The sequence below is a fragment of the Marmota marmota genome, unplaced genomic scaffold (genome assembly GCF_001458135.2).
Source record: "Marmota marmota marmota unplaced genomic scaffold, marMar, whole genome shotgun sequence".
Lineage (NCBI taxonomy): Eukaryota > Metazoa > Chordata > Mammalia > Rodentia > Sciuridae > Marmota > Marmota marmota.
In genome coordinates, this window is record NW_025999942.1 from 10,489,905 (window position 1) to 10,517,477 (window position 27,573).

The window sequence follows — 27,573 nt, forward strand, 5'->3', positions numbered from 1 at the left end:
GCCCTCTTGTGATAAAATGGAGTTAGTAACAGCCTCCTGTTGGGGCCTTTTTCCTAACAACCCCTTTTCCTTTAAATTTTCTTCCTCTGTCTGACTAGCTCAAGAGACCTTCTCTTTTGCTTGATCTAAAATGTCTTTCTCCATGGTCTGAACCTCTAACAATTTACTTAACATCTTTTTGGTTTGTTTTTACTAATTTCTAATCTACTAAACCCAATAAGATAACACAAAACAAAACCGAAACTGAATGAGACAAAAACAGAATAAAAAATCGTTGTATCAATTTTCTCTTCCTCAGGGCCGACAAACTTCAAACCTTTAGTCAACCATTTTTTCCAGTTTGCCTGAGAAATTTCTAGGGATAGGCAGCTTGAAACAAAAACAAGATAAATCAAAACAAGAACGCACTGTTTTTTTTTTGAAATGGTCACCCATTCTTTTGCTCTTCCTCAGGGACGAGCAATTTCACTTACCTCCAAGCTTCAGAAGTTCCCCGCATGGGACGCCAAATGCTGCAGTCTGGCTGGGCACAAAATCACGAGCCACCACACAGCTTGTAGGTTCAAACAGCAACTCTTTATTCCCGAACTCACATCAGCCATGTACAATCACGTTCTGGGGAAATCCACATTCTCTGCCCAAAATCACCCCCACTGGGCTTCTGTCTCCCAAAAAATACTGTCTGAATCCCGTGAGAACTCAAGGGGAACTCAGGCAGCAGGATACGCCCTATTCCCAGCAGGAATAATCTTAAACCTGGAACGCCCTAAACCCGATTATCCTAAACTGGGAACACCCTAAACTCGGATCCGCCTTGGTCCTTGAGCAAGGTCACATACATGCAATGTCACTGCAAAATGTCCTATTTCCACGAGTCCTTCCACTAAGCAACATGGGGTACGCTGGCAAGGAAATTGTCATACCTACTTGGCTAATGGCTCCCAGCGAATATGACCATAGACAGTGATGAGAGGGCTCAAGAGGGTTTAAAGGAAAAGGAGGACACTAATGATAACTGGACTAGAGGCCATTCGTATTATGTTCTGGTTGATAAGTTTTCTGGATTTTGCCCATGTCCTGAGACTTTCAGTGAGGCTGATTTTAAAAGCAATGGATTTCTTAACCTGGTGACTTTTAGCCACATTTTATTGTGATAATCAGGAGCAGAAAGCAGAGCAGAAAGATTTGAAAAACTTGGACTTGAAAGGTGGGAAAGCCTTTATTACAATCAAAATAATAAATTTAAAAAATTCCTTCACTGGGGTCAGAAAGAGAAGCAAAAAGATAATTTAAAAGACCAGTAGTTTTGAGCTACCGGAACCCAGGACTTATTGTTTTTTAAGTGGGAAATTGAAAGCTTATTAACTTAAAAAGACATTATCTTTGCCTGTTTAATGTTTTTTTTTTTTTGCTTAAAAACACTAACTATCAAACCTATTCCTCTCAGCATCATACTTTTTCCAGTTGTAATATAGTTGATATTGCTTTCCCAGACTATCCCAGCCTTCTGCAAGAGATTTATAATCCAATAATAGTCTCAAAGGTAGAATGACTTCTAAATCACAATATTGCATAAAGTACAGTGGCATTGCTCCTTGAAATGGAATTTCTCTGCCAAATAATAAAAAACTATATACTTTATTATTTGTTTTTTTAAAAAATTGTTATTTCTAGTTATACATGAGAGTAGAATGTATTTTGATATATCATACATACATGGAGTAAAACTTCCCATTCTTGTGGTTGTACGTGATGTGAAATTACACTGGTCATGTATTCATATATGAACATAGAAAAGTTATGTACAATTTATTCTACTCTCTTTTCCATTCCTATCCCCACTCTCTTTCCTCTTGTCCAATTCAGTGAACCTCTACTGCCTCCCAGATTCCATATATTAAGAATCAGATCAGCATCTACATATCAGAGAGAACATTCAGCTTTTGGTTTTGTGGGATTGGTTGTTTTTCACTTAGCATGACAGCCTTCAGTTCCATCCATTTACTGGAAGATACCATAATTTCATTCTTTATGACTGAGTAATATTCTATTGTGTATAGGTACCAACACAGAAAAAATTTTAAATTTGACAAAAATCAATTTGACAAAAATCTCATAAAGAAAAATGAAATTACGGCATTTTCCAGTAAATGGATGGAACTGGAGGCTATAATGCTGAGTGAAAGGGGCAGCTCCGAAAAATCAAAAGCACAGTAAATACTAAGTAGTTTCCACCTAGGATATTATGATCAAACTAGTAAAATCCTAAAAGAAAGAGAAAAAAATAAAAATATGTAGAAATGAAGGACAGCTGGGCATGGTGGCACATGCCTGTAATCCAAGAATCCCAGCCACTTGGGAATCTCAGGCAAGTTCAAGGCCTGCCTCAGTAAATTAGTAAACCCTAAGAAACTTAGCTATCTGTCTTAAAATGAAAAAAAAAAAAAATGGATGAATGTGGCTTAGTGGTAAAGTGACCATGGGGTCAATTCCTGATACTGTGGTGAGGGGGGTGTGGTTAAGGGATATTATATCAGGGAAACAATGATAACAATGAAGACTAACTTACTACTGGAACCAAAATAGTATGAATACTAGCAACAATTTCCATACAATAGCTTGTAGTGTTTATGTCTGAGAATAAAATATTGGCTAAGATTTAATTTATCTGAAAATATTTGTTTTCAGCTTTGTTTGCAATCTCAAAAAAGTTATCTTTACTTGATAAAAATTTAGATTGACATTTTTCTTTTATGACTTGAAAATCTCTTGGGATTACAGAATAATTTTATTATCATCCAGACTAAACAACAAAAGTAGAATCTGAAAAATATATTATGCACAATGCCAGCAGAACTGAAAAGTGTATGGGAATTAAGCAAGACTATATAATGCAATATTAAAGAAAACTTTTAAACTTGACAGTAAAGCAGATAAGACATCATGAATACATGGGTAGATATGCTGTGTTTTTGGATGGATTGGTTTATATAAAAATATTTCAGTCTTCCTCAAATAAAATAGGAAAAATCAATGTATTTTTAATAAAATTTCATAGGTATTGTTATGGTGAGCTTAAAAAACTTACTTTAGAAAGTTTGAAATTTCACTTGTGAAAAATCAAACTCTACTAATATTTAAATAAAATGAAAAATAGAAAGGATTGCCTCATTGATTATAAAGACATGGAATCTTAATATTACAAAAGATTTTTACATTGGTACAACAGGCAAATGACCAAAAATATAATAGATATCTCGAAGATATTAAATATATATTCAGAACTTGAATTTGTGATAGAGGTGGCACCTTAATTCAATGGGGCAAACAGTGTGGTGAAAGGTGGGTCAGTATATATAGAGAAATAAGACTAAATGTTTACACAAAATTATTAAAGTCCTAAATGTGAAAAAAATATATTTAGAATGATGGAAGAAAATGTAGGATTCAGAATGCTTTGTGACCAGTGGTAGGATAGGATTTCATGACTCAGTTTTAAAAATAAAAGTCCTGAGGCAATAAATAAATAAGTGCATAGATTGATTGATTGGTTGGTGCTTGAGTATGTGCTTGCAGTGCATTCTGGTTGACACAGTGTTTTCATGCTTTACATTCATGGCTTAAATTAGATCCTGTGACTCAGGCTTGTTCTGAGTTCAGTCTCTTAACTATTTTGCCCCCATTTTTAAAAGTGATGTTTGTGAAGCCAGGTAAGAGAAGATCAGTATGGAAGGAATAGAGTCCAATGCCCTCTGAGATCTTATCCAATTTGTATATATAGGTATGGGGAAAAAGTTGTAGCTTCATGTTGATGTTTTATGCATTTTAGCTCATTTTCTTTGAGTAAAGGTTTTAAAATGAAAGAGAAAATCTTTGCCTGTATCTTTGATTTTACAGTTGAAGGTTTTCTAATGGGGAAAATTCAGACTAACTTTTCATTTGTTTTGGAAATCTCACATGTATGTATGTATAGGTATATATTCCTCTCTTCCACAAAGGATTTAAACAGGCTTATATAAATAAATAAATAAATATGTCAATGGAATGGATGGAATGAACTTTTAAGAGGAGCAAGGAACATACTAATTGTTAAATAAGAATTTATGTTTATACTTGCTCAGAAATTAGAGTGGGAAAGAGATTCTAAATGTATTTCCCTTTGGAAATGATGGTTTCAAATAACTTTCACCCTTGCAATATGTTATTTTAATGTTAAAACATTCACAAACATTTAAAAGGACTTAACAAATTTAGTTGAAAGAGACAATAATAATATTTAGATTTGTGAAATTGAGTTTTTTGAAACATTTTTTCCCCTGATCTACTAGGTCAACATATTCTATTGGTCTTTGCACCTTATTATATTCAATGCATTTAAATAATTTTGCCAATTTAGTAAACATTTGTTGAATGATATTTAATGTACAAGTACTAGCTGTACAAACTAATAAATAAATCATATCTATGCTCTCTAGAAGCTCACAGTCCAAGAGAAGAGATGATTTAGGTTAGGGGAAATATGATAAAAAGCCAAATGTTGAGGGAGTTAGAAGGTGTGAAACATGCTGCCTGGAACATTATCAAGATTTGCATTAGTTTAAAAATGTCCTAATAACTCTTCCAAATTTAATAGAGATGCGGAGACATAATCAAATATTGTGAAAGAAACAAAGGCAGTTAATTGTGGATTAATGATTTGTTTAATATAATAATATATATTAGTATATATATTTAGAAATGTCATGTAGCTCATTTTGCCTGAATTTGTGGTCATCATGTGAGATTAGAAGAGAAAGGCAGGATAGAGCCTGAGTATCAATGCAACAGGGTCCCTGTTTAAGGAAATGTATTTTCTTAGTATTTATGGTAACAGAAAAATAATTAGTATCATTATGAAGATAAGACACCAAAGCCAAAAGGCCATGGAACTAGAAGGAATCTGTTCTCATTGAGGATTTGGTTTATCATGAAGAGGACTTCCTAACATTAATATAATTCTCAGTAAATGAAGTCTCATGGAACAGAAAAAAATGCATAATTCTCTGAGTGCAGACTATCAAAACACCAATGTCATGGAAAGAGTTGGTTGGTTTTTGGCCTCCATAATTTTTAAATAACATTTTACAAAGTAAAAAATTGAATGAGATGAAGTTAAACAGCTAAGCGAGACTTTCTTCAAGGCTGCAAGGGAGATCAGAACTTAATCTGTACTTAATTCTGATGAAACAAAAGGAGAGATTTTTAAGTTCTAGATTCAAAGTAAGAACTCTGACCATTCATGTTTGCTATAATTGATTTTACTGTAAGGGTCCGGCGAAGCGTCGGAGAAAGAGACCACCAAGTGACCACTCATGCAATTGGCAGAAGGGGATTTATTGATCTAGCATGCTAGGGCTCCGTGCCCACTCAAGAAGGGAGAACAGCCCAGAGCCCCGAGCAGGGGCTGAGCACTGCTTAAGTACACTTTTTTTGGGAGGGCGGGACTTTACATACATCACAGTCTCCTTTAACATATCATCATACACCGCAGGAAAATCAAACAATAATTCTGAGACATGATTAGTTCATTCATTGGCGGGAACAGGTCAGGCGGGGGTGATAGGTCAGTTCTAAACGGGGTACACATTCAAACTGATTGGTCCAGGCCCTGCAAGGCCTACGTGCAAGACCACACAGAGCCCTTAAGTTATTAGACAACCAAGCAGTCAGGGGAAATATTTACTGGGAGGTTCCAAGCATTGTCTTAACAACTACAGGAATTTCAGGTTTTGCAGGTAACATAGAAACCTAACAATACCTAATCCTTTACATTTTAACTCAGGCCTTGCAGCTTAGAAACTTTACAATGCTTGGTCTTTTACACTTTAACTTTTACACTTTAACTTCAATTTCTTTTACCCTTACATTACAAAAAGGAAAAATAAACTTTCTAATTTCTTGTGATAGGGTTAATTTCAAAACTTTGAGCAATGTCTTCCCAAGTTAGGCTTTTTTCTCTTCCACAGAAATGGAGAGATAGAAGAGCTAATCCTCCCTGAGGTTTACATTTTAAAGATATGGCTTTCAGATTCTTGAGAAAAACATTATTGAGTCATAAAACTTACAAAAGCCTTTGAAAAACACATCTCAAAGGAGTAGAAACAAATTTACAATTCTAGTTTTCTTAAGTAAATGCTCTAAGAAAGGTCAAGGCCAAAAGTCAGGAAAAAAACCTATACAAGTTTAGGGGAACTGAAGGGATTGCTAAATCCTTCTCAATTCAATTTCAATTTGTTTACAACTGCAAAAAGTAATATGATGGAGCGTTTGCTTTTGTACTGAGCTGGTAACAAACATAATCACATTATTGTGTCCTAGATCTGGAACACTCATGAAGCTAACCTTTTATGTATCTTTCCAGCAACAATGAGGCACAGATCTAACACTAGTCTCCATGCCCTGGCAACCTTGCATTTTTGGTGTGCAAAACTAGGTCAAAAACCACTCAGCATCCAGTTACACAGAGTTGGAATGTGTTTTTCAAAGCTTCCTACTGAATGTAATGACCCAGATTTGGCTCTGTTTGCAGAGGGTAGAAAAGCTGCCTCTCAGCTGCTGCTGCCACTTTGGCCTCTGCTCCTGTACATGTTTGTCCCTACTAGTTAATAAATTTTCCAATTGTGAGTTTGCAGAAATGTGCTAGATGAGCAAATAATTTGTGTGGTATTAATGGGGAAGTTGTAGTTATAGGATAGAATATATGCCTTTTTTTCTACATGTATATAAAAATCATAACAATAGAAGAGATGAAGTGAGCAATTGTACAGAAAGGAAAGAACAGAGGGTACCTGCCTATGTGACTATTTAGCAAACTAGCTAATTGATCTGGGAGACTTTACTTTGAAGAGTGCTAAAAATAAATGTATCCCAGAAAGGAGAAAAGAGTGAATGAGCCAGAAGGCCACTAAAGAATCAACCTTTTGAGAATGTGGTCTTTTTTTTTTAACTCATTATTAATTTTTTTAAAAAAATTATATACAACAGTAGGATACACCCTGACATTATCACAAAGGAAGGAACATAACCTGCTCCAGTTCATTCCCCAGCACTCCCCATACTCCCTCCTCCTTTCCCTCCACTCCACCAATCACTCTTCAATCCATTTGCAGTTTATTTATTTATTTTTAAAATTAATGTCTTGTGGATACACCAGATGCTGGGACCCACTGTGCCACATCCATGCATGCACATAGAAAAATTTTATCAGATTAATTCTACTGTTTTTCCCTTTTCTTGTTCCCTTCATCTATTCTACTGACCTTTCCTCTGTTTTTGATAAAATCCCCTCTCCCTTTTCTCTTTCTCTCTCTCTGTTTTTGTTTTAAACTCACCCTCCTTATTTTGGATTAGCTTCCGCATATCAGAGAAAACATTCAACCTTTGTGGGACTGGCTTATTTCACTTAGCATGATAGTCTCTAGTTACATCCATTTACCAGCAAATGCCATAAAGTTGTGCTTCTTTATCCATTCATCTGTTGAAGGGCATCTAGGTTTGTCCTATAGCTTGGCTATTGTGAATTGTGCTGTTTTAAACCTCAATGTGGTTACATCAATGTAGTGTGCTGATTTTAAATCTTTTGGATATGTACTGAGGAGTGGGAAGATGGGTCACATGATGGTTCCATTCCTAGTTTTTTGAAGAATCTCCATACTTCTTTCCAGAGTGCTTGCACTAATTTGTAGTCCCACCAATAATGTATGAGTGAATCTTTTTCCCCCACTTCCTCACCATTTATTATTATTTGTATTCTTGATCATTGCCATTCTGAATGAAGTGAGATGAAATCTCAATGTAGTTTTGTTTTGCATTTCCCTAATTGCTAGAGATGTTAAACATTTTTTTTCATGTATTTGTTGATCATTTCTTCCTCTTTCCTCCTCCTCCTCTTCCTCCTCCTCCTCCTCCTCCTCCCCCTCCTCCCCTTCCTTCCTTCCTTCCTTCCTTCCTTCCTTCCTTCCTTCCTTCCTTCCTTCCTTCCTTCCTTTCTTTCTTTCTTTCTTTCTTTCTTTCTTTCTTCTTTCTTCTTCTTCTTCTTTTGGTAGTAGGGATTGAACCCAGGGTAGGGTCACTTAACCACTAAGTTACATCACCAGCCCTTTATGTTTTTTTTGAGACAGGGTCTTGCTAAGTTGCTTAGGGCCTTACTAAATTGCTGAAGCTGGCTTTGAATTTGGAATCCTCCTGCTTCAGCCTCTCAAGCTGCTGGGGTTATAGGTTTGCACCACTGTGCCTGGCTGTGTTTCTTCATTTGAGAAGTGTTTGTTTAATTCTTTTCTCCATTCATTCTCCTTGGGTTATTTTTTTGTGTGTTTTTTTTTGTTTGTTAAGTTTTTTGAATTCTCTGTGTATTCTGAATGTTAATGCCCTGAGGAGCAGGTGGAAAAAGATCTCTCATTCTATAGGCTCTCTCTTCACACTCTTGTTTCCTTTGTTATGTAGAAGCTTTTTAAATTTGATGAAATTCCACTTACTGATTTTTAAATTCTATTTCTTATGTTTTAGGAGTCTTGTTAAATAAGTTGTTCCTGTGCTGACATGTTAGAGAGTTAGGGCTATATTTTTTTTTCTAGCAGTTGCAGCGTTTCTGGTCTAATTCCTATGTCTTTGATCCATTTTGAGTTGACTTTTGTACAGGGTGAGAGAGAGGGATTAAATTTCATTTTTCTACATATGAATTTCCAGTTTTCCCAGAACCATTTATTAAAAAGTCTATTTTTTCTCTGATGTATGTTTTTGGCACCTTTTTCTACAGTATCAGATAACTGTATTTATACTGATTTATCTCTGTGTGTTTTATTCTGTTCCATTGGTGTTCATGCCTGTTTTGGTGACAGTACAGAGCCTTTTTTGTTACTATAGTTCTGTAATATAATTAGAGGTCCAGTACTGTGATGTCTCCTGCTTTTCTTTTCTTGGTAAGGATTGCTTTGGCTATTCTGGGTCACTTATTTTTCAAAGTGAATTTTAGAACTGTTTTTTCGGGTTCTGAGAAGAATGTTATTGGATTGTTGATGGGAATTGCATTGAATCTGTATAGGGCTTTTGGTAGTATGGCCATTTTGACAATATTAATTTTGCCTATCCAAGGACACAGGAGTTCTTTCCTTCTTCTAATGTCTTCTTTATTATATTCTATAGTTTTATAGTTTTCTTTAGTGTTCTATATTTCTCATTGTAGAGGTCCCTCACCTTTTTTTGAGGCTATTGTGAATGGACAGTTTTCCTAATATCTTTTTTAGCAGATGTATTTTTGCAGGATAGGAACACAATTGAATTATGGGTGTTGATTTTGTATCCTGCTACTTTGCTGAATTCATTTATGAGCTCTAGAAGCTTCTGGTGGAGTTTTTTGGGCCTTCTAAATATAGGATCATGTCCTTAGCAAACAGAAATAATTTGAGCTCTTTTACTATTAGTATTCCATTGATTTCCTTCTCTTGACTGATTGCTCTGGCTAGAGTTTCAAAGACTGTGTTGAATAGGAGTGGTGAAAGAGGGCATCCTTGTCTTGCTCCTGTTTTAGAGGAGATGCTTTCAGTTTTTCTACATTAAGTATGATGTCTGCCTTGTGTTTGTCATATATACTCTTTACAATGCTGAGGTGAGTTCCCTCTGTTGCTAGTTTTTCTATTGTTTTAAACATGAATGGGTATTGTCCTTTCTCAAATGCTTTATCTGTATCTATTGAGACCATGATGTGATTAAGTCTATGTAGTGAATTACATTTATTGATTTCTGTATGTTGAACCAGCCTCAACCCTGAGATGAATCCCAGTTGATCATGGTCCACTATCTTTTTAATGTGTTTTTGTTTGCTGTTTGCTAGTATTTTATTAAGAATTTTTACACCCACGCTGTTTAGGGATATTGGTCTGAAGTTTTCTTTCCTTGATCTCTTTGTCTGGTTTTGGTATCAGGTGATACTGGCTTCGTTGAACGGTAGTGTTCCCTCCTTTTCTATTTCATGGAATGATTTGAGGAGGATTGGTATTAGTTCTACTTTAAAGGTCTGGGAGAACTTGCCTGAGAATCTTGGGCTTTTATTTGTTGGAAGGCTTTTAATAGCTTCTTCATTACTTGGTATTGATCTGTTTACATTTTCTATATCTTCATGGTTTAATTAGTGTAGGTCATATATCTCTAGGAATTTGTCCTTATCTTCCAGACTTTCTACTTTATTTGCGTATAGATTTTTAAAGTAGTTTCTGATGATTCTCTGGATTTCATTAGTGTCTATAGTGATATTTTCTTTTTCATCTTGAATTTTGTTAATTTGAATTTTTCTCTCTTTCTTTTGGTTAGTTTGGCTAAGGTTTATTAATTTTGTTTATCCTTTCAAAAAACCAACTCTGTTTCATTTATGTTTTGTATTTTTTTATTCTCAATTTTATATTGATTTTGGCTCTATTTTTAATTATTTCCTGTCTTCTACTGATTTGGATATTGGCATGTTCTTTTTCTATGGCCTGTGATCAGTATAATGTTAGATTATTTATTTTCTATCTTTCTATTCTCTTAATGTAAGAGCTCAATGCTATGAACTTACCTCTTAGAACTGCCTTCCTACTGTTCCAGAGATATTGATATATTGTATCATTATTCTCATTTACTTCTAAGAATTTTATTATTTCTCTCCTGATTTCTTCTATTATCCATTCATCTTTCAAAAGTGTATTATTTAATCTCCAGCAGTTAGAGTGATTTCTGTTTTTTAATCTTATCATTGATTCTAATTTCATCTGACAGAAAGGAAGGTAATGTCTCTATTTTTTTGTATTTGCTAAGATTTGCTTTGTGACTTAAAATATGGTTTATCTTAGAAAATGTTCCATGTACTATGAGAAAAAAGTAAATTCAGTCGTTGATGTATAAAATATTCAACAGATGTCTTTTAGGTCCATATTATTAATTATATGTTTTAGTCCTATAGAATCTTAATTTATGTTTGGATGATCTATTCAGTGATGAGAGAGGTGTGTTAAAAGTCACCCAGTGTTATTTTATTTTGGCATATCTGATTCTTAATATTGAAGAGGATATGTTTTATGTACTAGATGTTCTGTTGTTTGTGGCATAGATGTTTATCATTATTATACATTGTTCATATATGATTCTCTTAAGTATTATATGAAGTAACCTTTGTCTCTCCTGATTATTCTTGGCTTGAAGTCCACTTTATCAGATTTGGGAGTAGCTACCCTTGCTTGGTAATGAGTTCCATGTGAATGGTCTGTTTTTTCCCATCCTTTCATCTTCATTCTGTACATGTCTTTCCTTATAAAGTGAGTCTTTTGCAGACAGTATAATTCTGGGTTTTGTTTTTTATTTTTATGTTTTTTGGTACTGGAAATTGAACTCAGGGTTACTTAACCTCTGAGCCACATCTTCAGTCCTCTTAATATTTTATTTTGAAACAGGGTCTTACCAAATTGCTTAGAGCCTCTCTAAATTGCTGAGGCTGGCTTTGAACTCAAGATCCTTCTACCTCCGCCTCCCAAGCCACTGGGATTACAGGTGTGTGCCACCATGCCTGGTGGGTCTTGTTTTTAAATCCAATCTACCAACCTATGTCTTTTGATTGAATATTTTATCCTGTTCATATTCAATATTATTATTTAGAGATGATTTTTATTTTCTGCCATTTTGATTTATTTCTAATGCATAAATTGGACTTGATTCTCTGTTAATTGAGTGTTCTTCTAGTATAATTCCTCCCTATACTGGTTTTCATTTTTAATTTCTTCTTCATGAGATATTTTATTATATTTTGCAGCGCAGACTTTCTTGTTATGAATTCTTTTAGCTCTTGCTTACCTAAAGGAATTTTATTTTATCTTCAGTTCTGAAACTATTTTTTCTGGGTGTAGTTAGCATCCATTTCTTTCAGAGCTTCATATATATTATTCTAAACTTCCTGACTTTTATGGTCTGGGTTCAGAAATGAGGTGAATTCTGGATTCTTTTACTATCAAGAGTGGCAGCTTAATTATGGGTCTTGAACTGTCCTTGATAGAGGCAATGCCTCTCTTGGGATCTCTCCGTGCAAAGGTGTTGAATTGAGATTGTCTAGTTGCCATGGTGATGCCCTGTTCAATAGGAGATTCTGTGCCAGTCAAGGAGTTATTCTTGACCTTGAGGTTTAGATGCCAGCTGCTCAGTGGTAGAAAGTTATTGGTGCAATCTGATAATCATAATCTTGGTTAATCATACTCATGATCTTGGTTTTGCTTACTTTTAAGAAACTTTCTCACAATAAATCCTTTTGATATTTATACCTGTATGGTTTAGAAACTTTCTCACAATAAATCCTTTTGATATTTATACCTGTTATGGTTTAGATGTGAGGTGTTCCCCAAAAGCTCACGTTAGACAATACAAGAAGATTTGGAGTACAAATGATTGGGTTATGGCCTTAACTCAATCAGGGAGTAAATCCTTGATGGGATTAACTGAGCATTGTCTAGAGACAGGTAGGATGTGGCTGGAGGATGTGGTTCATTAGGGGCATAGCTATCAGGTATATATTTGTATCTGGCTAGTGGAGTTTCTCTCTGCTTTCTGATCATAATGTGATCTGCTTTCCTCTGCCACACTCTTCATGCTGTGATGTTCACCTTGGCCAGGTTATGTATGGATGGAGACCTCTGAAACCACAGCCCTTATGTAAACTTCTCCTCCTCTACAATTGTGCTGGTCGGGTCTTTTAGTCACAGCAGCAAAAAAACTGATTAAAAGAAAAGCTATATAATAAATGTGCTGAGCTTGTTGTCACTACCTCCCTACCAAGGAGTGGTCAACCCCTGAGACCCAGCTTTTTCTCTATTTGTGTGTCTGTTTGTCTTTTCTTCATTCTCTAAGTGCCTGGTCTGAAAACCTGAACTAATGGCCATGCAGGTCATAGGCAGTTTATCTATAAATGTAACCAGTTATTTGTCTCTTACAGCATTTCAAATTCTATCCTTATTCTGTATGTTAGGCATTTTCATTTAATGTGTCTTGGGATGGATCTAGTATGATTCTGAATATTTGGAGTTGTATATCCTTCTTATATTTGAAATTCCATCTTGTTCTTAAGGTTTGGAGAATTTTATGAGATTATTTCATTGAAAAGTTTGTGCATCCCTTTATCTTGTATTTCACAGCCTTCATCTATTTCAGTGAATCTCAAATTTGACCTCTAATGTTATCCCAGATTTTTTGAATATTTTGTTTGTGATCTCTTAGCTTCTTTACTTTATGGTCAACTTTATATTCAAGATTATGTAGTTTGTCTTCAAGGCCTGAAAATATGTCTTCAAAGTGTTCTGATGTATTGGTGATGCTTTCCATTGAATTTTTAATTTGGTTTATTGAATATTTTATTTCTCAGATTTGTTTGATTCTTTTTCAGAATCTCTCTTTATTGAAGTTATCTTTCACTTCCTGTATTTTCTCTCTGATTTTATTCCTTATGTCTTATTACATATTTTTATTTTTATTTGTTTAGCTCATAGAGCATTTTAACTATGAACTTTCTACATTTATTCTCTGACATTTCCTTCATTGTGTTATTGATGGAGTCAGTTGTTAAAGCATTATGGCCTGTTGGGGATGGTTTGTTTCCTTGAATTTTCATATTGTTTATATGTCTACCCATCTATCGGTGTAATTATCACTACTTCTTTTACATGGGGGACTACTTTTAGTTTCTTTCTGTTAAGAGCTCTGGGTTGGATGAATATACAGATAATGATATTTTAAGTCAATGTGTGACCTCTGCTAATCTCAATATCAACTCCATTATAATCACCTCAGAGTCAACCCTCGTTCTATTCAACTTTATAAGAAATAAAAAAATTTGCTGTTGTTCTCCAAAGTTCATCAAATACAGTTATAAACATATCATAAAATTCTGGAATAGGTAAAAAATTAGTTATTAAATTTTATAAGCTTACTATAACCTTAAATAAGGGCTAAAAGAGAGGAGGAATAAAGATTGAGCAAAAAAGAGAAGGAAAAAGACAGAAAAAAATGAAAGGAAGAAAAAGATAAAGAAAAATTATTCATACCAAGATAGAAAGGAGAAATACATGAATGGTGGGTATTTGAGGTAACAGCAGGCAATGCAAGAGGATGAGTAAGGGTTAAGCAAATATAAACTAGGGCTAGGGAAACAATGATAGGAAGGTTGATTCCAATTAATGCTTAAAACTATTAAATACATTCAAATGGGTTGAAGGTGCAACAATGACTATTGGAATAAAAACTGTTATTAAATTTTAAGAGTTATTTATATGATCAAAGTTGACATTACAGTTATTTATAGTAAATCATGTCAAGGGGAAGCAAATTCTTACAGAATCTTGGTTTGGATTTCATTGGGGTTTAGTTATTAGCAGATGTCCATCATTCTTTGGTCTGGATCTTTTCAGAGATGTAGGGGCACAGGAGCCAATTCCCTAGTTGCTATGTACCTTCCACCAGCAAATTCTGGTTTATCAGCCCAGGGGCCTTGCACCTGACTGCTTTGGGGGTGCAGTGTTGTGGATTGGGAGTTTTTATTGTGCACAGGAGTTTAAGATGCAGGCTCTTGAGTGTCCCTGTGATTGCTGTGGGTCACTGAGTACCTGCTTCCCTCTGTTGGATCCTTTTCAATGTGGTGAAGATCCTGGTGGCTGTCTGTAAGCACAGGTACTCTGGTTGTGGGTTTTATGTGAGTGTTCTTTGGTGCAGAAATATTTCCCCTGCCACTCTCTGGAGTGCTGTGTTGAAGGGATTCATGTGGTTTACCTGGCTCTAGTTTCCACTAGCCCTGATTATGAATGGTGCATGTTGATTTTCTCTGTTGGCTATGTCTGGTGCAATGTCCTGCCAATGTCCAAACAGTGTCCTTCCACTTACCAGTTGTGATCACAGGTAAGTCTGGGTGCCAGTTAAGGCTGAGAGCAGCCACTTCCTGTTGACTTGACTCTGCTAATTTTCTCTTTACATCATCTCTCTCTGGCTGTGTTTGTGGGAGGTTTCTACTTAAATTTCCTGGTGTATTCAGGGAACTTATTGTGGCAGCCTTCTGTCTCTAGCTATCACCATCTGGAACTGGGGCTTTATATCACTGGATATTCAGGTATGGCTCCATGATCTCAGAGACAGTCTGTAGGCTTTCCATGGCGTCTACTCTCCATATCAGTGGTTGGGGCCGGTGGGGTCCTGGTGAATCCACTTTCCTCTGTTCAGGATCTGAGCTGTTGGTTTGCCCTGTTTCGGAATGGAGGCGACTCTGCACAGAGTTTTCCACCATAACCTGGGTCATGGAGGCTGAGCATAGCTCTGGGTTAGGCACATTTCCCAGAACAGCACCACAGCATCCCACTGCCCTTGTTTGTGGTGAAGGAGAGGGAAAGAATTTTTAGCAATTTTTGACAGGTAGTGGACCCTCTAGAAGTTCTTTCTGGACAGATTCTTAAGAGATCCCACTGAAGGGGACTTCTCTCTGGCTTAATTTGCAGTCTGGGTGTGGGAAGATGCCATGTTGATTTAAGGGGGTGACTGGTAGGCTGAGATTTCCACAAGATAGCTGTGGACCCCCAGCTCAGCTTTCTTTTCATGTTTGGGTTTTAAGCTCTTTGCTTTGTTTTAAAGATCCTGCTGTTCCTGTCACACTTTAAATTTTTCTGCTTTTCCAAATGTTTTTAAGTGGGTGAGGCTAAGAGTTTTTCTACTCCTTCTCTGTCTGTTGCTCCTCCCCACCCGTACCCCCCATGTGCCACTTGCCCTACCCTTCATTTATTCTCTACTCTGGTATCTTACCTTAAAGTCTGTCCAGGTCTCAGATGTTGTAATATTGAGTCTTAGAGCATTTATTTTGTCACCCACCTCTCAATTCTGCTTTTCCTTCATTGCCTCCTTTTTGTGTTGTGAGGAGATCAGGACTCACTGTCCAGTTCTCTTTTGCTATCTTTTTCAATTTTCCACTTACACTTTTTCACTTTCACAAAGGTATCTATCTTTTATTGGATATATTCTAAGTGAAAATAAACAACAATAACCTATATTTAACTCTTTATAGTCAATGGCTATAATCCCTAAATTAACCCTCAAAATTGTCATTAAGTAACTTTTAAAATTATTTGACAATTAGTATTGATAGTAATGTTCAAAAAGCTAGAAAAAAAGGATTTTGAATGTTTTCACCATAATAAAATGATTAATGTTTAATTAGATAGGTCTGTTTTACTTGATTTAAATATTATACAAGGTATACATATATGTGTCAAAATATCACCAAGTACCATATATATATGTAAAGTATTTTTGTTAAAAATAATCTTGAAAATAAAAATGAAACCTAAAAATGTAACCTGTAAAAATTAAAACAAAATTTTTTTTTTTATATAAAAAGTGGAGAACTGCTCTGATAAATTCTGTCTAAATTATTATGAAGTTCAATGCTAGCAAAGTATTTGAATTTTGAATGAGTAATTGTTTGATCTTGAAAATAAATATCTTAAATATTCTATAACTTGTTACATTAAAATATTATATGAATATTTTTGTGAGTATTGAGCTGAGAAGGTGAAGACATACACAGACACACATACATATACTCAAACACACGTGCCATTGTGTATGTTAGGCTTACATTTGTGGAATTATTTTTACAATGTGTTTCCTTATATTTTAAATGGTATAGCATATAGGCTGCTTCCACAGTTTAGCTTTTGTAAATTGTGCTGCTATAAACATTGGTGTGGCTGCATCACTGTAGTACGCTGATTTAAAATCCTTTGAATATATGCTGAAGATTTGGATAACTGAGTCAAATGGTGGTTCCATCCTAACTTTTTGAGGAGTCTCCATATTGCTTTCCAGAGGGATTGCACCAATTTGTAGTCTCACCAACAACATATGAGCATTTCCTCCCCCCCATCTTGCCCAATATTTGTTGCTATTTGTATTATTGATAATTACCATTCTGACTGATGTGAGATGAAATCTCTATAGTTTTCATTTGCATTTCTCTAGGTGCTACAATGTTGAACATTTTTGCATTTATTTCCTTTTTTACAAATATTTATTTTTTAGTTGTACTTGGCCACAATACCTTTTATTTATTTATTTATTTTTATGTGGTGCTGAGGATCAAACCCAGGGCCTCACACATGCTAGGTGAGCACTCTATTGCTAAGCCAGAACCCCAGCCCTGCATATAGTCCTTTTTTTTAAGTATTTATTTTTTAGTTGTAGTTGGACAGAATAACTTTATCTTATTTGTTTATATATGGTGCTGAGGATTGAACCCAGGCCTTGCATGTGCTAGGCAAGAACTGTATCGTTGAGCCACAAACCCAGCCTACCTGCATATATTTCTTGACTATCATATTTCTTCTTTTGAGAAGGTTCTGTTCAGTTCCTTTGTCCACTTATTGATTGATTGGTTATTTAATTATCAATTAATTGATATTAATTAATTGATTGATTAATTGTTTTTTGGTACTAAGCTTTTTGAGTTCCTTGTATATCCTGAAAATTGCCCATCAATAGATGAATGGATAAAGAAATTGTGGCATATGTACACAATGGAATATTACTCAGCCATAAAGAAGAAACTTTTTGTATAACTAAAAAGAACCACAGGAAAAAAATGACATAGCATATGTGACTTGTCATAAGTATAATCATAAATTTTAGATATTGTAAACTTTAAGAAAAAAATTAACTTATAAATCACAGTTTCTCTAATTTATAATATTATATATTTGAATTTAAGCCCTCAGAAAATATTTATAGCCAATTGTCAATTCAAATTATCCTGTTAAATGTATTTATAATTTGAATAGTCTTTTGAAAATTTATTGATAAATAATTGATACACAAAAAGTTGTGCATATATAAGATGTATAGTTTGGTAAGTAGGACAGTTTAGGCATAGTGAGCCTTTCACATCAGTTAGTGGTAGAAATCCTCTTGAAATCTAAGTTCTCAGATTCCAGTTTAGGGATAAGGGCACATCTTGTTTTTTCACTTTAAAAATTACTGTTAAAGATCTTCAGCATAAGTATAATCCTCAACAGAGAAAAAGCATTAAAGGAAAAATCTAAAAGAGAAACATAAAATTAGTTCCATAAAATATGACTCATTAGAAAAATGCAAGTAATCTACAAAACTATTTTATGATGTAAAATTATTAGTAGAATGAGACTTTCATATGCACAAAATTAGATTTTTTTCCTCATTTGCAAAACTAAAAATTATTGATATCATTTATTGAAAACTATAACTGTTAGGTGAAAAAAAAACTTATAGGTAAAATTTTCTGAATTTTCTTCTTCCTCATATCTCATAGGAAGATCTTTGTAAACTATTCTAAAGTGAGAGCATGTCACCACAGATGAGATTTCTACAGATAAAATGATTGAAATCACATAGGAATTACTTTCAAGTTTTTATGAAAATACTTTAAATGTTTATAGGATATCTTATACATTAATGTCTTTTCTTAAAATTGTACTAGTTATATTACTGCCCACAACCTGAGGCATATAATAAATCTACAAAAGCTTAACTCTGGTAGGCAATAAAGAAAAGATAATACATTTTTATAGCAAGTTTTACACATTATATGTTGTTGGTTTTTATACTTGTGTAATATATTGTGCTTTAGAAATAGCTCAGAGGAATAAATGAAAACTTAAAAATGTAAATGAAGGAAATTTGAAATAAATGGAATGCCTTTTAAGTAGATTAAAATTACCATTAACTTTTTGATTTACATAAGCAACAATGAAGCAAAGTGGTGCATTTCTAAATGGAATGCTCAAGTTTTTACATAAAAACCTGACATTGAGACATGTTTGAACAGTATGTGAATAGAAGAAATGGACTCTTGTCATTATATACTCTGGTTTACAAAATGGCAGAAGGGTGTGGCACAGAGAAGCTACTCAGTTTATGGCATCCAGGAAGCATAGACAAAGTGGGAGGAGCTAGGAACAAAATATATAATCCCCAAGGCACACTCCCTGTGACCCACTTCCTCCAGCCACACCCCATGTGCTTAGAGTTACTACCCAGTAATCCATTCAAACTATTACTTGGTTAAATTGATTAATACACAGATTAGGTTATAGTTCCCATGATCTAATCATTTGTCACTTGCATTAGCACAGTAGATTTAGGGAGACACCTCATGCCCAAACCATAACACTTTTATTATTATTTTTTTTCCTTTTTTTAAAAATTTTTATTGTTGGTTGTTCAAAACATTACATAGTTCTTGATATATCATATTTCACACTTTGATTCAAGTGGGTTATGAACTCCCATTTTTACCCCGTATACAGATTGCAGAATCACATCAGTTACACATCCACTGATTTACATATTGCCATACTGGTGTCTGTTGTATTCTGCTGCCTTTCCTATCCTCTGCTATCCCCCCTCCCCTCCCCTCCCCTCCCCTCTTCTCTCTCTACCCCCTCTACTGTCATTCATTTCTCCCCCTTGTATTATTTTTCCCTTTCCCCTCACTTCCTCTTGTATGTAATTTTGTATAACCCTGAGGGTCTCCTTCCATTTCCATGCAATTTCCCTTCTCTCTCCCTTTCCCTCCCACCTCTCATCCCTGTTTAATGTTAATCTTCTTCTCATGCTCTTCGTCCCTACTCTGTTCTTAGTTACTCTCCTTATATCAAAGAAGACATTTGGCATTTGTTTTTTAGGGATTGGCTAGCTTCACTTAGCATAATCTGCTCTAATGCCATCCATTTCCCTGCAAATTCTATGATTTTGTCATTTTTTAATGCAGAGTAATACTCCATTGTGTATAAATGCCACATTTTTTTTATCCATTCGTCTATTGAAGGGCATCTAGGTTGGTTCCACAGTCTTGCTATTGTGAATTGTGCTGCTATGAACATCGATGTAGCAGTGTCCCTGTAGCATGCTCTTTTTAGGTCTTTAGGGAATAGACCGAGAAGGGGAATAGCTGGGTCAAATGGTGGCTCCATTCCCAGCTTTCCAAGAAATCTCCATACTGCTTTCCAAATTGGCTGCACCAATTTGCAGTCCCACCAGCAATGTACAAGTGTACCCTTTTCCCCACATCCTCGCCAGCACTTGTTGTTGTTTGACTTCATAATGGCTGCCAATCTTACTGGAGTGAGATGGTATCTTAGGGTGGTTTTGATTTGCATTTCTCTGACTGCTAGAGATGGTGAGCATTTTTTCATGTACTTGTTGATTGATTGTATGTCCTCCTCTGAGAAGTGTCTGTTCAGGTCCTTGGCCCATTTGTTGATTGGGTTGTTTGTTCTCTTATTGTCTAATTTTTTGAGTTCTTTGTATACTCTGGATATTAGGGCTCTATCTGAAGTGTGAGGAGTAAAGATTTGTTCCCAGGGTGTAGGCTCCCTATTTACCTCTCTTATTGTTTCTTTTGCTGAGAAAAAACTTTTTAGTTTGAGTAAGTCCCATTTGTTGATTCTAGTTATTAACTTTTGTGCTATGGGTGTCCTATTGAGGAATTTGGAGCCCGACCCCACAGTATGTAGATCGTAGCCAACTTTTTCTTCTATCAGACGGCGTGTCTCTGATTTGATATCAAGCTCCTTGATCCATTTTGAATTAACTTTTGTGCATGGCGAGAGAAAGGGATTCAGTTTCATTTTGTTGCATATGGATTTCCAGTTTTCCCAGCACCATTTGTTGAAGATGCTATCCTTCCTCCATTGCATGCTTTTAGCCCCTTTATCAAATATAAGATAGTTGTAGTTTTGTGGATTGGTTTCTGTGTCCTCTATTCTGTACCATTGGTCCACCCGCCTGTTTTGGTACCAGTACCATGCTGTTTTTGTTACTATTGCTCTGTAGTATAGTTTGAAGTCTGGTATCGCTATACCGCCTGATTCACACTTCCTGCTTAGCATTGTTTTTGCTATTCTGGGTCTTTTATTTTTCCATATGAATTTCATGATTGCTTTCTCTATTTCTACAAGAAATGCCGTTGGGATTTTGATTGGCATTGCATTAAACCTATAGAGAACTTTTGGTAATATCGCCATTTTGATGATGTTAGTTCTGCCTATCCATGAACAGGGTATATTTTTCCATCTTCTAAGATCTTCTTCTATTTCTCTCTTTAGGGTTCTGTAGTTTTCATTGTATAAGTCTTTCACCTCTTTTGTTAGGTTGATTCCCAAGTATTTTATTTTTTTTGAAGATATTGTGAATGGAGTGGTTGTCCTCATTTCCATTTCAGAGGATTTGTCGCTGATATACAGGAATGCCTTTGATTTATGCGTGTTGATTTTATATCCTGCCACTTTGCTGAATTCATTTATTAGCTCTAATAGTTTCTTTGTAGAGCCTTTTGGGTCTGCTAGGTATAGAATCATATCATCTGCAAATAGTGATAATTTAAGTTCTTCTTTTCCTATTTTGATGCCTTTAATTTCTTTCGTCTGTCTAATTGCTCTGGCCAGTGTTTCGAGAACTATGTTGAACAGAAGTGGAGAGAGAGGGCATCCCTGTCTTGTTCCAGATTTTAGAGGGAATGCCTTCAGTTTTTCTCCATTCAGAATGATGCTAGCCTGAGGCTTAGCATAGATTGCTTTTACAATATTGAGGTATGTTCCTGTTATCCCTAGTTTTTCTAGAGTTTTGAACATAAAGGGATGCTGTACTTTGTCGAATGCTTTTTCCGCATCTATCGAGATGATCATATGGTTCTTATTTTTAAGTCTATTGATGTGGTGAATAACATTTATTGATTTCCGTATATTGAACCAGCCTTGCATCCCAGGGATGAATCCTACTTGATCATGGTGCACAATTTTTTTGATATGTTTTTGTATCCGATTCGCCAGAATTTTATTGAGGATTTTTGCATCTAGGTTCATTAGAGATATTGGTCTGTAGTTTTCTTTCTTTGAAGTGTCTTTGTCTGGTTTAGGTATCAGGGTGATGTTGGCCTCATAGAATGAATTTGGAAGTTCTCCCTCCTTTTCTATTTCCTGAAGTAGCTTGAAAAGTATTGGTATTAGTTCTTCTTTAAAGGTTTTGTAAAATTCTGCTGTATACCCATCCGGTCCTGGGCTTTTCTTAGTTGGTAGTCTTTTGATGGTTTCTTCTATTTCCTCAATTGATATTGGTCTGTTTAGGTTGTCTATATCCTCCTGACTCAATCTGGGCAGATCATATGACTTAAGAAATTTATCTATGCCTTCACTATCTTCTAATTTATTGGAGTATAAGGATTCAAAATAGTTTTTGATTATCTTCTGTATTTCTGAAGTGTCTGTTGTGATATTGCCTTTTTCATCCCGTATGCTAGTAATTTGAGTTCTCTCTCTTCTTCTCTTCGCTAGCATGGCTAAGGGTCTGTCGATTTTGTTTATTTTTTCAAAGAACCAACTTTTAGTTTTGTCAATTTTTTCAATTGTTTCTTTTGTTTCGATTTCATTAATTTCAGCTCTGATTTTAATTATTTCTTGCCTTCTACTTCTTTTGCTGTTGTTTTGCTCTTCTTTTTCTAGGATTTTGAGATGAAGTATGAGATCATTTATTTGTTGGTTTTTTCTTTTTTTAAGGAATGAACTCCAAGCAATGAATTTTCCTCTTAGAACTGCTTTCAATGTGTCCCATAGATTCCGATATGTTGTGTCTGTGTTTTCATTTATCTCTAAGAATTTTTTAATTTCCTCCTTGATGTCTTCTATAACCCATTGATCATTCAGTAACCTATTGTTCATTCTCCAAGTGATGTATGCTTTTTCCTTCCTTCTTTTATCGTTGATTTTCAGTTTCATTCCATTATGATCAGATAAGATGCATGGTATTATCTCTACTCCTTTATATTGTCTAAGAGTTGCCCTGTGACATAATATATGATCTATTTTTGAGAAGGATCCATGTGCTGCTGAGAAAAAAGTGTAACTGCTTGATGTTGGGTGGTATACTCTATATATGTCAATTAGGTCTAGGTTATTAATAGTGTTATTGAGTTCTATAGTTTCCTTATTCAACTTTTGTTTGGAAGATCTGTCCAGTGGCGAGAGAGGTGTGTTGAAGTCTCCCATGATTATGGTATGGTGGTCTATTAGACTCTTGAACTTGAGAAGAGTTTGTTTGACGAACATAGCTGCACCATTGTTTGGGGCATAAATATTTATGATTGTTATGTCTTGTTGGTGTATGGTTCCCTTAAGCAGTATGTAGTGTCCCTCTTTATCCCTTTTGATTAACTTTGGCTTGAAATCTATTTTATTTGATATGAGTATGGACACTCCTGCTTGTTTCCGAAGTCCATATGAGTGATATGATTTTTCCCAACCTTTCACCTTCAGCCTATGTATGTCTTTTCCTATCAAATGCGTCTCCTGTAGGCAGCATATTGTTGGGTCTTGTTTTGTGATCCATTCTACTAGCCTGTGTCTCTTAATTGGTGAGTTTAAGCCATTAACATTTAGGGTTATTATTGAGATATGGGTTGTTCTTCCAGCCATATTTGTTTATTTCTGTTACTAAACATGGTTTGTTTTCCTCTTTGATTATTTCCCCCCCCTTTACTGTCCTACCTCCCACTGTTGGTTTTCATTGTTATTTTCCATTTCCTCTTCCTGTAATGTTTTGCCGAGGATGTTTTGAAGAGATGGTTTTCTAGCTGCAAATTCTTTTAACTTTTGTTTATCGTGGAAGGTTTTAATTTCATCTTCCATCCTGAAGCTTAATTTCGCTGGATACACAATTCTTGGTTGGAACCCATTTTCTTTCAGTGTTTGAAATATGTTATTCCAGGATCTTCTAGCTTTCAGAGTCTGTGTTGAAAGATCAGCTGTTATCCTGATTGGCTTACCCCTAAATGTAATCTGCTTCCTTTCTCTTGTAGCTTTTAAAATTCTCTCCTTATTCTGTATGTTGGGCATCTTCATTATAATGTGTCTAGGTGTGGATCTCTTATGATTTTGCACATTCGGCGTCCTGTAGGCTTCTAGGATTTGGGATTCTGTCTCATTCTTCAAGTCTGGGAAGTTTTCTCGTATTATTTCATTGAATAGATTGCTCATTCCTTTGGTTTGGAGCTCTGTACCTTCCTGTATCCCAATGACTCTTAAGTTTGGTCTCTTAATGTTATCCCATATTTCTTGGATGTTCTGCTCATGGTTTCTTAACAGTCTTGCTGAGCTGTCTATGTTCTTTTCCAGTTGAAATACTTTGTCTTCATTGTCTGATGTTCTATCTTCTAAGTGTTCTACTCTGCTGGTAGTATTCTCCATTGAGTTTTTAAGTTGGTTTATTGCTTCCTGCATTTCTAGGATTTCTGTTTGTTTGTTTTTTATAACCTCTATCTCCCTGTATAGTTGATCCTTTGCTTCCTGGATTTGTTTGCGTAATTCATTGTCGAAGTGATCTTTCATTGTCTGATTTTGCTGTTTAATGTCTTCCTTGAGACTCCAGATCATCTGAAGCATGTATATCCTGAATTCTTTATCTGACATTCCATCTGCTGCAGCTATTACCTCTTCTAAAGTTGAGTTGACCTGCATTGCTTGTGGTCCTTTCTTTCCTTGTCTTTTCATATTGCTCTCGTTTCTTTCTGCTTGGTGAAACTGTTGTGTTATTGAATTTTCCCTCTATATATTTAAATTGCTCTTGTATAGTTGCAAAGTCTCCCTTGCAGGGGCGGGTGGCAGCTATGCTCCTCCTCCAATAGGGGTGATCTGTGTACCATGCTGGCGGGCCGCTGGGCTTGTTCTCCAGGTTGCAGGTTTGCCTACATTGCAGGCGCGGGCGGCGGCTGTGCCCCTCCTCCAATTGGGGTGATCTTTCAACTAGGCCGGCGGGCCGCTGGGCCCCTTCTCCAGGACGCACGGTCTGCCTACCTTGCGGGCGGCAGCTGGGCCCTTCTTCCAATTGGGGTGATGTGTCTACCACGCCAGTGGGCCGCTGGGCCTGTTCTCCTGGTAGGTCGCAGGTCTGCCTACATTGCAGGCGCGGGCGGCAGTTCTGCCCCTCCTCCAATTAGGGTGATGTGTCTACCACGCTGGTGGGCCACTGGGTCTGTTCTCCCTGTCGGTCGCAGGTCTGCCTACCTTGCAGGCGCGGGCCGCGGCTCTGCTCTGCCCCTCCTCCAATTGGGGTGACGTGTCTACCACACCGGCGGGCTGCTGGGCCTGTTCTGCCGGTCGGTCGCAGGTCTGCCTCACACTTTTATTATTAATATGAAAACTTGGGAAATTGTTGAAGGTAAGAAACCTATTGTATCTCATTTTTCTCATTTTTGAAAGGGACTAATCAAACTACCCACATCACTAAGAGAATTAAATATTGTATTTAATAGCATAAAAACCTAAATCATGAAATTATGAACTAATCATAGTTGCAGTCATCTCAAATATTATGAGTTGGCAGGAATTCAAGACTTTTGTAATTGGTTAGGCCAACTGATGTTAGTCTTACTTCCTTAATTATTAATATTCAGAATCTAATTTGAATACCTGTCACAAAGTAGATTTTCAATAATCACTTAGTGAATGAATGGGGAAAATCACCAAATTATATTTTAGTGATTATCTTCAAATGATATCTAACTTGTCCCAATATTTGAAAAATTGAGAATATAAAAGAAAGACTACCTCCAATTTATAGTGCATGGTACAATAATCCACATGTGATTTTAAAAATGAAGTACAACATTAAAGGGTAGTGGTTTTAAAATTGTGAAAGGTAAACAACCCTGCCACATTATCAGCATTGTTACTAGATGTAAGCACTTGCTCCTAAATGCTATGCTTTAAAAACCAACACTTACTTACTCTTTTTCTCTTCTTTTTCAGTAATGGAGATTTAATCCAGTGACACTCTACCACTGAGCTGTACCCCAGCCATTGTAATTTTTTTATATTGAGACTGGGTCTTTCTAAGCTGCTTTGAAACTTGTGATGCTCCTGTCTTATCCTCCCTAGACCTGGGATTACAGGTATGGACCATTATATCTGGCTAAAAACAAAAATTTAGAACTCTAATCGATTAGGAAAAACTATTGATTAGATGAACATAAGTTCTTTCCACCTTGAAATTGAATTATTCTAGATAATTGTTTTTAGCTGCTTTACATGGTTTAGAGGTAAAAAAAATATGTCAGATTTACTCAGAATTGAAAAAAAAATGAGAAAAACAGCTTTAAATTTTCTTTTAACTTCTTTTTTAAGGGTAATCATGTTGTAGTCAGTTTTGCTTTGTCTATTTATTTTGTAAAGACATGTTTTTCGTGCAGAAATTGCAACTATGGTAATCATCAAAGAGAACAAATTCATTAATGTCAAAATGACCACACTACCATAAACATTATACAGATTTAATGCAATCACAATAAAAATCCCAAAAACATTCCTCATAGAAATAGAAAAAGCAATCATGAAATCCATGTGGAAAAAATAAGAGACCCAAAATAGCCAAAGCAATCCTTAGCAAGAAGAGTGAAGCATGTGGCATCACAATACAAGAACTCAAACTATGCTACAGAGCAATAGTAATAAAAACGGCATGGTATTGGCACCAAAATAGACTTGTAGACCAATGGTACAGAGCAGAGGACACAGAGACAAACCCACATAAATACAGTTATCTCATACTAGACAAAGACACCACAAACATACATTGAGGAAAAGATAGCCTCTTCAACAAATGGTGCTGGGAAAACTGGATATTCATATGCAGCAAAATGAAATTAAGCCCCTATTTCTCACCATGCATGAAACTCATCCCAAAGTGGATCAAGAACCTAGGAATTTGACTAGAGACCCTGTGCCTATTAGAAGAAAAAGTAGGCCCAAATCTTCATCATGTTGGATTAGGCCCTGACTTCCTTAAAAGATTCCTAAAGTACAAGAAATGAAATCAAGAATCAATAAATGGGATGAATTCAAACTAAAAAGCTTCTTCTCAGCCAAGGAAACAACAATGTGAAGAGAGAGCCTACAGAGTGGGAGCAAATTTTTACCACATGCACATCAGCTAGAGCACTAACCTACAGGCTATACAAAGAACTCAAAAAACTTAACAAATAATCCAATCAATACATGGGCTAGGGAACTGAACAGATACTTTTCAGAAGAAGATATACAACTGATCATCAAATATATGAAAATGTGTTCAACATCTCTAGTAATTAGAGAAATCAAAACTACTCTAAGATTTTATCTTACTCCAGTCAGAATGGCAGTGATTAAGAATACAAGCAACAATACATGTTGGTGAGGATGTGGGGGAAAAGGCACACTCTTACATTGCTGGTGGGACTGCAAATTGGTGTAGCCAATATGGAAAGCAGTATGGAGATTCCTTAGAAAACTTGGAATGGATCCACTGTTTGGCTCAGCTATCCCACTGTTTGGTCTATAACTAAGGGACTTAAAATCAGCATACTACTACAGTGACACAGTCACATCAATGGTCATAGCAGCTCAATTCACAATAGATAACTATGGAACTAACGTAGGTGCCCTTTAATAGATGAATGGATAAAGAAAATGTATATATATATATATATATATA

The 27,573-nt window shown here is 35.6% G+C and overlaps 1 long non-coding RNA gene across 1 annotated transcript in view; it reads left to right on the forward strand.

The window, feature by feature from the left end:
- Window positions 1-25,997, forward strand: part of LOC125616319 — a 41,380-nt gene extending 15,383 nt beyond the window's left edge. Inside the window, exon 2 of the long non-coding RNA XR_007346941.1 lies at window positions 25,854-25,997. This is a non-coding gene — a long non-coding RNA (uncharacterized LOC125616319). The remainder of the gene's footprint in view (window positions 1-25,853) is intronic.
- Window positions 25,998-27,573: the final 1,576 nt, after the last annotated feature.